The sequence below is a fragment of the Aethina tumida genome, chromosome 1 (genome assembly GCF_024364675.1).
Source record: "Aethina tumida isolate Nest 87 chromosome 1, icAetTumi1.1, whole genome shotgun sequence".
NCBI classification, from domain to species: domain Eukaryota; kingdom Metazoa; phylum Arthropoda; class Insecta; order Coleoptera; family Nitidulidae; genus Aethina; species Aethina tumida.
Window position 1 is genome coordinate 4,880,138 of NC_065435.1, and position 15,702 is coordinate 4,895,839.

The following is a 15,702-nucleotide window of genomic DNA, read 5'->3' on the forward strand; positions in this document are numbered from 1 at the left end:
GTCAAATGACGTGTGTCATCGTAAGATGATGACGGCATATCAGTGCACAATTTACATTAACCTATCTCCGTAATGTCACAGTTTAGATAAGACAGGTGAGCGATTGCGATTTTTATCTTATCAACTAAACGTGCCGGTCACGAATTGGCGTCGCGTCGCAAGAGATGGAGCTACGAATTTTGGCGGCGCGAAAATCGGCCTAACCAAAAGAAAGTTTCACGTACGATTTTCAATTCGAACACGAACGCCAAGGCTAATTGTACGAAACGACCGGGAGCGTTTTGTTCAAATTTACGGCACGACGATTATGCTGATGTGTGTATTGCCTGTTGTCATCGTAATAAATCTGATTTACAGGACCGATTACCGAATTAGTTTTGATGCGATTGTCCGCGAGCGTTTTTCAAATGTGAATCGGTGCTGGGGCTTCTAAGTAATTGAATTAAGCGTACGTAAACACTGAGGTAAATTGAAATTGATTAGCGTCGATTTCCTTCTCGGTGGTATTTTTAGCGCGACTTCTTGGAAATCCGATTAGTCGCGGCGATTAAAAGAATGCATTATTCATTATTGTCTGCGGAGTCACGGCCTTCCTAGACATCGACGATTGTTTAGTTTAGTGATAGGAAAAACTGAACACTTTTGTACATACCAGTTAAGGTCACGCTGTGCTCAAAATTCCTAATGTAATAAAGGAAGTGCCGAAACGAGATACTCGGCGAGATACCAAGTTTTTTCGAATGTGGGCTCATTAGCCAAATAAAAACGGCGACAACGACGAAATCGGATACGTTGATTAATAAATTAATAACTGAAGTAACAAAGCAATTAATTGGTGGAAGATCTTCCATTTCATGGTCAGTCAACAAACGCAAGTAAACATTAAGTCATTGCCGGTGTACTTGTTGGTGCTGTTAAAAGAATTAAACATCCTTGGAAGGCACTTTTATTATTTAGTTGGTGTTCGGTTAATGCGGTTGTACGACCACATTTTACAATGTATTTAATTGTCAGGTAAAATTGTTTTATGTATTTTTTTATTTTATTGTTTAAATGTTGTTTTAACTGAATTGTCCAATTGGATTTATTAAATTTTGACCTTACATTATTGCAAAACGTAATAACTTAATATTTTATTGCTTTAAATTTAATATTTTGTAATAATTTTAAAACATTTGACGTAACATTTGAATATTATTTCTCTGTGTAACTTTTACTTTATTAAATTTTATACTAAATGTAAGGTAAGATAAATAATTCTTTTTTAAACCACAGTTTTAAATCAAATTTTTACATTACATTATTCTAGAACGTGACTACTTAATATTCTAATACTTTAAATGTAGGATTTTGTAATATAAATAATTTTAAAACATTTATTTCTGAAAACATTTAAAAATCGTCAGATTTTAACTGTGTAACCTTTATTGAACTAGATTTTAGACTAGCTATGTACTATGGAAGAGAAAATAATCTTTTAACCACAGTTAATGTGGTTCACAGTTAATTTTAAAACGTTTATTTGAGGAAACATTTATAAATTGTCAATTTTTAACTGTGTAATCTGTATTGAACTATATTTTAGACTAGATATGTCTTATATAAGAGAAGATAATTCTTTTTTAAACCACAATTTTAAATTAAATTTTTGCATTAAATTATTTTAGAACGTGAAAACTTAATATTCTAATACTTTAAATCTGAGATTTTGTAATATAAATAATTTTAAAACATTTATTTCAGGAAATATTTAAAAATTATGTCAGATTTAACTGTGTAACCTTTATTGAACTAGATTTTAGACTAGTTATGTACTATGGGAAGAGAAAATAATTTTTTTTAACCACAATTTATATAATAATTGAAATTTTTATTCTAGTCCAAAATTAAAATATTTAAAATTTAATTTTTGGTTTAGTATTCAGTTAATTCAGTGATTTAATTATCAGGTCAATTTATTTTAAATTTTCTTGCTTTAATGCTATTTTAACGTTGAAGTAAATTACCAAATTAGATTTATTAAATCTTGTCATTATATTGTTGCAAAAAGTGATCACTTAATATTCTAATACTTTAAATCTATGATTTTGTAATATCAGTAATTTTAAAACATTTATTTGAGGAAACACTTATAAATTGTCAGTTTGTAACTGTTTAATCTTTATTGAACTATATTTTAGACTAGATATGTACTATATAAGAGAAAAAATTCTTTTCTAAAACCAAATTTTGGCATTATATTATTTTAGAACGTGACAACTTAATATTCTAATACTTTAAATGTAGGATTTTGTAATATAAATATTTTTAAAACATTTATTTCTGGAAACATTTAAAAATTATGTCAGATTTTAACTGTGTAACCTTTATTCAAGTAGATTTTAGACTAGATCTATACTATGGAAGAGAAAATAATTCTTTTTTTAACCACATTTTATATAATAATTGAAATTTTTATTTATATTTAAAAATTAATTTTTGGTTTAGTGTTCAGTTAATGTGGTACACTGTTGATTTAATTAACAGGTAAACATCTTTTAATTTGGTTTAATGCTATTTTAACGTTGAGTCAAATTATCACATTAGATTTATTAACTTTCCTTATTATATTGTTGCAAAACATGATCACATAATATTTTAATAGTGATAACGTGATAACTTACTATCCTTATTCTTTAATTCTAGTATTTTGTAATACTGAAAATTTTAGTTTGACGTAACATTTAAATATTATATCGTTGTGTAACTTTTACTCTTTCAGTTTACTAGATTTTACTTTAACTATGTACTATGTGGGATAAAATAATTCTTTTTTAAACCATCAATTATAATTGATGTTTTTATATTAGACTAAAACTAAAAAATTGCAAATTTAGTTTTTGATTTTCGGCTCAGTTAACGTTGTACGAGTTCATTTCACTATTGATATAAATAATATCAGGTAAATTTTATTGTTTTAATGCTGAAGCACAGTACCAGTATCAAAATAATTGTGTCAGTTTTTAACTCTGCACCTTTTACTGAACTACATTTTACACCAGATATGTACTATGTGAGAGAAAATAATTCTTCTCTAAACCATCATTTATAATTGACGTTTTTGTTCTAGTTTAAAACTAAAAAAACACATTTAATTTTTGGTTTAGTGCTCAGTTAATATGGTTAAACGAGCTCCTTTCACGATAGATTTAATTATCCGGTAAACTTCTATTAAATATCAAATTGGATTTTTAAAATTTTGTCGTTACATTATTTCGAACTTATCTGTATATTGAACTTTTCAATTAATGTGGTTGTTGAGGCTTATTTTTGTATTCTAATAAACGGGAAATTTTTAAATAAAATTTTTATCTGTACACTAGACGTAAGTAAATTACAAATTTTAATTAAAAATTTTGTAGTAGACAATATTATATAAATATTATATTTAGATATTTTATGACACAATTAAATATCCTTGAGTTTTTGTGTTTTTTTATAATACATTGTACGAGGTGATTTATAATGTTTAATTACCTGGTAACCGTTTAATTTGTTTAAATATTGTTTTAATAATATTCCTAGAAGGATTTTTGGTAGTTCTGATCATTATATATTAGGAAACTTTCCAGTTAAACTACAATATAGTATTTTTATGATAAACGAGAATTTATTATTTAATATTTGAGTTTTAATTTTTGATATGTGAATAAAAGAACAGTTGGTTATAAACATAGTACGTGTAATGTGTATTTACACCAGTCGATAATTTTTATTTACGGTTTATTGACTAGTGTTAATGTTAATTTGAATTCATAATGTAATGACCGTCGGAAACATCGGTTAATAAATTACCAATGATATCATCAGGAAAATCGGTTTGTTAATCTGTAAATTATTAACGACGTTGGATTAAACTAGTGACCTACAGCTCTAATGTATTAAAAGAAAACAGACCGTAATTGAATCACCGGTTTTTGTTGTCTCGGCCAATTTTTAATTCATTCAGTCATTAATATATATTGTTTAGTAATGAGAAAATAATGTAGCACTTCACTTTTGATAAACAAACAACTTATAATTTTTTAAACAGTCTATTAGAAATTTTAATGAACTGTTTTTTAATAGTATTTTAGCATTTTTTGTTTATTAAGCCCGCATAATTTGGTGCAAATTTATGGTAATTTAAATTCGTGCATTGTAATCATTAGGTACCGGAAATAGCAATTTACTACTTCTAGTGTTAAAATAATCTACAATTTTTTGCCAACGTGCTACAAGTGAATTTATGCCACGAGAAAAAAGTTCTGGGTTCTTGGCACTGAAGAAAAGGTCAACCACAGCTTTGGTCTCCTCTTTAGGATTAATTCATTTGTTACATAAAAAAATGGACAATCACAAACTTAAATAGTGGTCATGGTGACATGAAGAAATGGAACACATTACTATTTATTGTTAATGTAATTAAAATATTTTATATTTTATTTAATGTATTCTTTCTAAATCGAAATAATTTCTACTTAAATCTTACATAAAATAAATGCACAGAAGTAACACAAAAAAAAATAATTTAATTTATGAATAATTTTTAACATATTGTTAATATTTAAATAAAGGTATAGAATACTGAAATATATTTTTATACTCACTGAACAAAATTTTTAATGTAATCCTTTTATAAAATGTTTAATTTTAAATTTTATGCTGTTTCTCTGGCCACTACTACTGTATTGATATATAAAATTTTAAATTCATCGATTAATGATTTTTTTGTATATTAAACATTTTTATTTTAAACTCTTAATGCAACTTTTAATAAAAATTCTATCAGTTATTAGGAAAAGTATCTAAATTTAAGATTTATCACTTGTGTATTAACGTTTTACTTTAAATATTAATTTTCTTATGTCAGAGGATTAAGGGAAAAATAAAACACCAAAAAATTAGAGGACTTCATTCTCTTTATTAGTATTAAGTGGACCATTTTAAATGCCGGAGATGTCCCTGGCTCACAATTAGTTTAAAATAAACCAATAATAACTATTTTATTGTCCAGATTTTACATAAATAAATGTGTATATTAATTCTCTATACTAGCTTCCAAAATTATAAAATTAATATGTAGTATTGTATAAAACAACGATAGTAAATTAATATTATTTTAATCATTCACATTAAATAAAAGAGTTATGGCTAAAATATTTAACATTTTAAAAAGTTGAGAATAATGACCACTACTATACATTTATTAAAGAATTTTAAAAGAATTGTTAATCATTTTTGGGTTCCTTTTGTTTGTTATAACCGTCTGTAAAAGATATCGGGCGTTTGTAATTAAATTCAATGCCTCTTCAATGTCATGAAAAAGAACTTCAAACTATAATGTTTCTTTTACCATGGAGTTAAATCCTTTTATGAAATATTTTGTAAAATATTTAATGTTAAATTTTGTAGTATTTATATTTAAAACTTTATATTCACCGATTATTATTATTGTAAACAACTAAATATATTTTTTTAAATATTAAAAATTCCAAACCAAACATTTTTTTTTAAATAAAAATTGAACTATTTATTAGTTCCATTTATATAAATTTAATATGTATTATTTGTGTGTCAATATTTTACAATAAAATATTTATTTTATTATGTTAAGGGATTAAGGGAAAAGTAAAACACCAAAAAATTAGGGGACTTCATTCTATTTATTCATATTAAGTGGACCATTTTAAATGTCGGTGATACCCCTGATTAACATTTAGTTTAAAACAAACCAATAATAACTATTTTATTGCACAGGTTTAAATAAATAAATGTTTATATTAAATTAATTAAATGTTTATATTATTCTCTACACTAACTTCCTAAATTGTAGACTAATCTATAGTGCTAAATTAATTATTTAGAAGATTTGTTTAAAAAATGGAATAACATATTTACATTAAAATATTTGTACTTCACGAAATAAACATAGTACATAAAAATCAATAAAAAAAAAACAATATAAAAGAAAAATTAAGAAATAAACATCACATAAGAAAGTCTATACAAGTTTTACATTTTAGAAAAATATATAATTTAAAATTAAATTGTTATGTATTATTGATATGCATCACAAATTCTAAAATACTTAAATAAGTTATATTTATGTACAGAAACTAAAACAGGGATCTTATAACTTTGTATGTTTTACAGTATCTGTCCAATAATTTTGAATAGTAATCGCCTCTGAGCTGTTAAAAGATAAATCATTATCCAAACTGTTCATTTCTTCAGAGTTATCCCGAGGAAAATAAAAAAATTCACACATGTGACAAGGAATATATTTTATATCCATCCTTACTGGATTTTGCTGAATTTCTTCGTTAGTTTCAGGACGACCTTGAGGTTGCTCATCTTCAATGCCTTCATAGCCACTTTTATCTACCTTTTAAATCGTATGACCTTTTAAGTGACTTCATCACTTAACAGCATCTTCTCCAAACGTACCGAGAATGCCACGTGCTGCTTCCGTTGCTTTAAGCTGATAGATGAATTCACAACTCAAATTTGTACGAAATACAAATAGGAAAAACGAAATAAAACAGTTGGGAAGAATTTTAAATAATACAGTACCTTAAAAGTACGAAAATCGAAATGAACAAGCTGATTCATGAGCAAAAACGAAATAACCCAACGTTGCGTCACTAAAATTAAAACCATTGTTTCAAATTATACATATTTCAATAACATTAATTAAGGCCCCGGACAACTATTCAACAAGAACAGTTTCATGCATTTTTATGACCCGTGCGTTGAAAACGCAAATCCGTCATCGGGCCCCGCGAAATTACGTAAAAAAACAACAGATAGACGGCGACAACGTACGAAAAATAATACGGGCACAACGGAATTACTCAACGCATTAAAATTTATGGAATTGCACGACGAATGGACGTCGGGCCGTCGTCAAGATTCAGGGCCCAGGTAATATTCAAATCGGTTTTAATGTTCCACTACCGTTACATCGGCCGGACAACGCTACAATACGTGCATAGTAATGCATTTTCGGAATGGTTTTAGGTTTTTTTATGTTTTCCTGTAGGAAACTGGGGTCTTGATTAATTTCGTGCGGCGGCCACCCGGATCTTTTACTGTTCCGTGCCGGCCAAGCTTTCCAGCGAGAGAAACTGGATAGTTTTTCGGGCGGATCAAAAACACATGTTCACAGCCTCTTCCCTCCACATGTTATTCAGTTTCTTTTTTATTTTCTGTTACAGATTCTAAACGACATGTCTCTAGAAGACGTTTCGTCGTTGCTTTTGCCCGTCTATATATCTTCTTTATTTTTAATCACGTGAATTGGTAAGTACATTACGTTTACAACATAGGAATGCTTTTTAAAACGTTTAAAAATATACGGCCCGAGGCTAATTAGTAATTACCGGAGATATGTTTTTTATATGGAGGGTCACACAAATGAATGGTGGAGCTTGTGAATTCAAATATTTTTGGTGTTTTTTATCCTCCGAGTGCTCTGTCTAGTGTTTGCTTTACTTTTTAAGTGAACGACCTTAAAAATTTATATAAGTAATTAGTAATTGCCTCGTATGTTACTGAAAGCTATTTTTTAATTTCAAAAAATTCTCTATGTAGAAAAATTATTAATAATTTGTTATTATAGTATAATGTTTGGAATAAGGAACTTAACTATTTAATTTGATGTGTACTGTTAAAACAAATATTAATTTTATTATTGTTGTATTATACAGTATTATAACACCTTTTTCTAAATTGACATAAATATAGCAACTTTAATTTTGAAATTTATTTTTAATAATTAAATCTGTGTTATTTAATTTAACATTAACACTATATTTTGTTTTATTTTTCGAATATACAAGTCTATATTCCTTCAAGTTTCTTAAATTACTGCGATGAGTTTATTTAAAATTGTAAAATTTTTCTGTCGAATTTGGTTATAAACTCCCACGTTTTCTATGGGGTTGATGTCTGGAGATTGGGACAAGCAAGACAAAACATGGATTTGTATTTTGGGATCATTTTCATGTTGTAAAACATTTATTGAGAGCATCATTTCTTCAATATATGAAAGCATATTGTTGTTTAATATATCCCTGTACATAATTCTATCTAAGGGGGCCTAAACCAGAAGAATCGAAGCATCCCCATAGCACAATTGACCGACCACCATGTTTTACTGTGGATATAACAAACTTTCTGTGTAGTTTTGGCCTTGTAGGATGTTTAACATAAACTGAACCATAATTTTTTATAAATTAAATTTAGACTCGTCCACTGAATGTGATCCTATGCAATTTAAAATTGCACTTCCATATTTTAGTAGAAACCAGTGTTTTTCTTGTAGGTCCGGACTCAAACGAACCCCCATTCTCTAATTATCTTCTCACAGTCTTTGAACTAATTTCAGCAAATCCCATTTCCTCCAGCATGGCTTTAATTTCAATTGACGATGAGATTGGATTGTTTTTTGACATTGTAATTATCCAGTTATCGATTTTCTTTCAAGTTTTTCGAACTCAAACAAATTCAGCGTAGTTACCACTTCGCCAGTTTCTCTAAATTTTTTAATAATACGGGAGACGATTGACTTATTTAGCCGTAAACTTTACGACATCTCTTCTTGTTTCTCTCTGTCTTGGTAATTATAATTTTTCTTACAGTTTTACTTCGACCAATGAAAGACGATAGAGTAAAAAGTTGTTATAATTTTGTCAACTGAAAAATAAAAAATAGGCAATTTTTTAAAAAAATAAAATTAGACTGACCAGTTGCATAGTGGACATTACTATAACAAAAAAAAACTATAAAAATTATAAGTACTGGCATCCCATTCATATTTTTACTATATTTTAATAAGTTGCAATTTTATCAATTAAACTTTTTATCTTATTATTTCTCCGAATTTTATCTGTGATAATCATTTAAAATGTCTATTATTGTTTTTTAACAAGATTTATAATCTTTATACATAATTATTATTGCGAATTGAACTGTGGCAAAATAATTTAATTATCAACTTTTTTAAAATTTACAAAAAATTCTTTTTTGCTCACTTTTTTTAAATACAAAAATTATATCTGTTTTAAATATTAATATATTTTTTATATTTTTAGATTAATTATTATGGAATTAAAATTTAATTTTTATTATTGGGAAATTTATATTTATTTAATTTTGTAATTTTAAATAAACATTTAAATTAATAAACTAATTTTTAATTTGAGTTATAATTTTTATGATCATATTTTTTATGTTATTAAACAAGGTTGTTGTTTAATTTTATTCAAACACAACTATAATATATAAAATAAATATTAGAAAAATAAAATAAACATTAAAATAATTGTTTGTCATTTTTAGCAAGCAAAAATAGTTATAATAATAATAATAATAATAATAATAATAATAATAATAATAATAATATAACACAAAATTTTTTCCACTATTTTTAGGTGATACAATTTTCTTTTTGTTGCTAATGGTTTTATAATTCTTGTTGTATTTAATTTAGAAAATAAACTTTGTTGCTGATTGTTAATTTAATAATCAATTATTTTAAAATTTACAATTTTTATTATTTTAAAATATATACTTCGCTGTAGTGGTAAATGCATATTTAAGTTGCATTAAAATGATGATTTTATCAATTAAAAATACAACTTTTTATCTAACTTATTAATTAATTAATTGTAAATGTTTGTCAGAATTTTATCTGTGATAATTGTTTAAAACTTCTAAGATTGTTTTTTTAACAAGATCTATTCATAATTATTATTGTTGAAAATTTATACGCGTTTTAAAAATTACAACTTGATTGAACAACGTTTTTATTTCTTGATTAATAATTATGGAATTAACATTTAATTTTTATCATTGGTGTGTTATTTTGTTTGTTATTTTAACATGTTATAATTTTTAAATGACACTTAAAATCATATTTTTTATATTATTGAACAAGGTTATTGTTTAATTTTATTAAAACACAAACTATAATAAATAAATATTAAAAAAAATAGAATAAACATTAAAAGAATTGTTTATCATTTTATTTATAGCAAAAATAATTATAATAAATTACAAAATTCCCTTTTCCACTATTTTTAGGTGATAAATTTTCTTTTTGTTTGTTATAATTGTTGTATTTAATTAAATTATATAAAAATTATGAAATATTTAGATAATTAAATTTATAGTGTTATAATTTTTAATTAGCGCCATAATTTTTATGATAATGATTCTTAAAATCGTGTTTTTTTTTTCATAATATTAGAACTAGGTTGTTCTTTGACTGAATTCAAAAGCAAACCATAAATATTTAAAAATTAATATGAACGTTAAAATAATTGTTTATTATTTTATTTGTATTATAGTAAAAATACCACATACAACAAATGTAGACAGCACCAAACACAAATTGCCATAAAAATGTATAATTAAAATGTTAAAGTTGTTTAAAGGAAGGTTTCATGATTACATTATAGAACAAACATAATTACCTTAATTGTTTTATTACTGTTTATAGACTGCTAACTATTGCTGTTGTGCATAATTTTGTGCTTCGCCAATGCGTTCAAGTGCAAAATAAAATTGACCGTGAGAATCAGCAACTGAAAACTGGATTTATTGGACATTACTGTTATCCATTGTACACGGACAAAGGTGACATTTCAAGTAAATGTATATTATTTTTTATGGTAATCCCCATCGCGCCGGTTACCAGCATGCCGATAATGAGGCGAAAATAAAATCGATATCCATCGATCCTTAGTGGTTTGTTAATTAAACCCAAAGGGCGGTTTATTTTATGTGTGTGTGTGTGTGTCTATATTTTATAGTTAATTAATTTAATTTCTGATATATTGATTGAAAATTTGCGTCGCCATCTGTTAAGCAATAGCACAATTACCGATACAAATTTTGAGCACCACCACAAAATTTTTTAAAATTTAAATAAATGGGTGCAATATTCAGATTTCAACAACTAGACCGTACCGAATCTGTTTGAAATTATTCCACACATGTATTAATTTCAAGCGAGTTTCACTTTCATTAATATTTCAGTGGCATTTGGTATTCCATAATTAAAAAACGTTAATGGTATTCCGCAGGTAGCGGGAATTACGTTTCCAAATTTATTTAATAAAACGACCTTCGTGTATAACTTAAAATGGAAATTGCTGGTGTGGATATTGAGGTTGTTTCACACGTGATTTTCGGTGTAATATTTAACCTAAGGACTGTATTTTTTGTTGAGCCAGTCTCTAGTTAGCGAGTTTTAATCATTTTAATTGATTAAATTCAGGAGACAAAAAAATGAATTCAGAAAAAAATATGGCATATTCTTAAGGCAAAAATTGATTTTTCGTAATCTCAAAAGGCTCAAAAATATATTTTCTACGTTTTCTTCGAATCTAATACTATTATTAATTATGTAACTTTTCTTTTTGTTTGTTAAAAATTTAATGGTTTTATAATTTTTGTTGTATTTAATTTAGAAAATAAACTGTTGCTGATTGTTAATTTAATAATCAATTATTTTAAAATTTACAATTTCTATTATTTTAAAATATATACTTCGCTGTAGTGGTAAATGCATATTTAAGTTATATTAAAATGATGATTTTATCAAATAAAAATACAACTTTTTATCTAACACATTAATTAATGGATTGTAAATGTTTCTCCGAATTTTATCTGTGATTCAGGAGACAAAAAAATGAATTAATATGGCATGTTCTTAAGGTGAATCACTTTTAATTGGCAAAAATTGATTTTTCGTATAAGTCTCAAAAAGGCTTCTCAAAAATATATTTTCTACGTTAGACAAAAAGTATGTGATTCATTTATGGCAAAGTAAAACATTTTTTCTCTGTCTAAATATTTAAAATAAATAGATTTTGATTTTAATTTACTGATTATAAATTTTAATTTATTTAATTTTAAGCTCTGAACTAAACTATAATTGTTTGTTTTAGTGAATAAATGTGTTATAATGTGTGTTAATGTCTTAATAATTAGATACAAAACATAAGTAACGGGCTTAGTAAAATTTATGTTCCTTATACTATTTTAGGGTCTGCAAATTATTTAATTAAAATTGGAATAATCATCTACAATATTTTAACATATAAATACTAATTTAGTAATTGTATTCATTAATTTTTTTTAATTTAAATTATAAACAACTATTTAACTTTCTAATTTTACTTAATAATGTAAATAATAATAAATCTTTGTTGATTTTATTTTAACAGTTTTAATTATTTTAATTTTTAGCAAAATATTATTTTATAAGGTTGCAAGAGAAATTTGTTTATGTTCCAAAATTATAAAAAACAATTATGTAACAAGCTTTAAAAACATTCTAATTTTAGACGCTGTAATTTATTAATTTTGCGTAATAACTTGTTTAAATATGGTCCTTAAAAATTTTTAGTTTGTACACTAATTTCTTGTTCTATTATTTTATGTATCTATTGTTTATATTTCACAATTACGAAATATATTATTTCATCAAATAATTTAATTATTTTTTTTTTTCAAATAGTCAATTGACCAATTTTTTAGATTATATTAATTATTAATTATATTAATGTTTCAACAAAAAATAATTGAATAAATTAATTTAAATTATTCAAGTTTTTGCACTATTTACGGCTTTTTTTAATAAATATTTTAATTTTTACAATAATATAAAAGTTAAAAAGTATTAATAAAATAACATAATGTGTTAAAAAACTAAATAATTGAATAAACATATTATAAATTGTATTAATTATTAAATTCAAGTTTTTATAATTAACATTTTAATTATTATTTTTTAAATTGAAAACTAATTTAGAAAATAAATTTGGTGTTTTTTTAATCAAAAAAAGTTGTAAATCTAACAGAATGAAAAAAAAAAGATTTTAATTAATTTTCAAATTCAAGTTTTTGGACAACTATTAAGGTTTACTGTTTTTTTAATATTTTTTTTAGTTTTTATATTACAAAAATTAAAAATAATAAAATAAATACAGAATATTTTAAAAAACAAATATTTAATAAACTTATTATAAATTGTACTGTGAAATTCAAGTTTTTATTATTAATTTTTATATTATGGTGAAATTAAAAACTACTAATTTTTAGACATTTAAAAAAAACACTAATATTATTATAAATATTGTATTATTTTATTATAAATATTTTAATTTTTATATTGTTGTGAAAGTTATAAACAATTAATGTATAAAATAAATTTGATATTTTATTCCCTTTTAAGTATGATAATTAATGAAGTCAAGTTTTATGTTATTTTTATATTATTAAATGTATTAAATATTTTCATTTTAATATGAATTACGTTAATTTATCTATAAATGTTAATATAATTTTTATATTATCGTAATAAAAAATATATAGTGCGTACATTTAGATACATAATAATAATAATTATCATGGTAATTCAATTTATTGATTATTGTATTTGAATATTTTATCTGTTTATATTGTCTAACTTTTACTCACAAAATTATATGTTTCATTCAAACTCTGTAATTTGTTTAAATAGCATTATAACATTTCGTATTGTAATATTTAACAAGATTATACTTATACTAATTATATTATTAAAACACAATGAATTAAAAATCTTATTAAACATGAAAAAAATGTGTTAACTAGAATTAAGAATTATGTAAAAAGCTGATTACAAATGGTTTTGATTATCAGGATCATATTTGTTCATAGGAACAATAAAACTGCATTAACTTTTTAAATGAATTTAAATTATCAGAATTAGTATGCTATCATACTGATAATGATAAGAACTACTACATGGAACTCCTCATTTGTTTTTTCCTAACTTTTATTTCCAATTTCCCAATTAACTAGATTGTTTCGAATAAGCGGAGAAATAGTCGGTCGTACACCCGGAACGCCGATGATTCGTGAAAAATACGTCCGAAAATCTCGACCGAATCGAAAGTTTTGATTTGCGATCCCGGCAAATAGTAAACACGGACAACAGTCAGTGACATCTCATCGAAAATATTGTGGTTTACGAACGTTGTGTTTTACAAAACCGCATTCGTTGCATGTGCGTCTGACAATTGGTAAAATAGCCCGGTGAATCTGCGAACTCCATCAATTCGACACCGATTGTGAGATAGGACTTGTTGTGCTAAGCGTACAGACGTTTTTCGATAATGCGAACTAGAACTTGTAAGTACATTTTGAATCATTTCAGTGTCGTAAAGTGCATTGTCGGAAATCGTGACATTTTGAGATAAATAGACTGTATTTAGAATTTATACCCTCTGCTTCCAATTTTGATTTACTTTATGTAAATTACTTTTGGCTTTAAAAACTTTAGATTGTTAACTTCTTTTGTTAAGCTTAATTTTGAATGCCAAGTTTTAATTTTTTTATCTCACACTATGGGTTTTTCCTTCTTTTCCACCCCTAAACTATATTCTATTTTATTAGTACTTAACTTGTTTTTAAATTTAAACAATTTCTTTTCACTTTATACCTAACTTTTGGCTTTAAAAACTTTAAATTGTTTACTTCTTTTGTTGAGCTTAATTTTGAATACCAAATTTTGATTTTTCATCTCACACTGAGCTTTTCCCTCTTTTCCACCCCTAAATTATATTCTATTTTATTAGTACTTATCTTGTTTTTAAGTTTAAAATATTTCGTTTAGCTTAATACTTAATTTTTGGCTTTAAAAACATTAAATTGGTAACTTATTTTGTTAAGCTTAATTTTGAATAACAAATTTTGTTTTTTCATCTCACACTACGAGTTTTTCCTTCTTTTCCACCCCTAAATTATATTCTATTATATTAGTACTTAACTTATTTTTAAATTTAAACAATTTCTTTTCACTTCATACCTAACTTTTGGCTTTAAAAACTTTAAATTGTTAACTTCTTTTGTTAAGCTCAATTTTGAATACTAAATTTTTTATTTTTTAACTCACATTGTGAGTTTTTCCTTTTTTTCCACCTCTAAATTATATTCTATTTTATTAGACTTAACTTGTTTTTAAATTTAAACAATTTCATTTAACTTAATACATAACTTTTGGATTTAATTGATCATCCACATTTTAATTTATATATTACACACCGAGTTTTTCCTTTTTTTCAATTTGTGAATTAATTTTAAACGAGTTCTTATAAATTAGTGCATAAATTTAAGTTTAGTTTGACTTCACAACAATTATTTAATTACAATTTGTGATATAAAACTTGCATGCATGCATGTTGGGAGAAACCATGCAGTTTTGATATCTTTGTTTACAACAATTTTTAAATTAATTCTATCAGTAACGGAAGAATTCATAAATGCGGTTTTGAATATGACGTAAGTGATATACGAATGATTAATGCAACAGCCCTCACGAAAAAGCCCACACGAGATTGAAAATCTGTCCCGAATGGAATTTTTCTTAAGGCCTTATTACGATGGATTGAGTGAGTCGTGCTTTCACTAGGTCATCTGCAGATTGGAAACTCTCGCAATTGGGATTAATCATGTTTTGCGGACTAATTGGGTGAATCGTTTTCTTATTATCTTTCAAATTATTGATTTGTTACTGTTGAGCTGATGTTTTTATTGATAAAGGTTTTGACAGTAATTATTGTTAAAATAATTGACATTACTTCGATAAAACTTAATATACACCACTTGTATGATTTTTTCCATTGT

The 15,702-nt window shown here is 25.1% G+C and overlaps 1 protein-coding gene across 4 annotated transcripts in view; it reads left to right on the forward strand.

The window, feature by feature from the left end:
- The window catches only part of LOC109600801 (beta-1,3-galactosyltransferase 5), a 20,557-nt gene continuing 4,855 nt past the window's right edge, over positions 1–15,702 (forward strand). For 2 of the 4 annotated variants that reach the window (XM_020016983.2, XM_020016982.2), the window contains exons 1-2: positions 1–95; positions 7,239–7,323. The gene's annotated coding sequence lies outside the window, so the exon portion shown is untranslated. Of the gene's footprint in view, positions 96–927; positions 1,015–7,238; positions 7,324–15,702 lie in introns of those variants that run through there. The other 2 variants (XM_020016984.2, XM_020016985.2) reach the window with 2 other exon arrangements.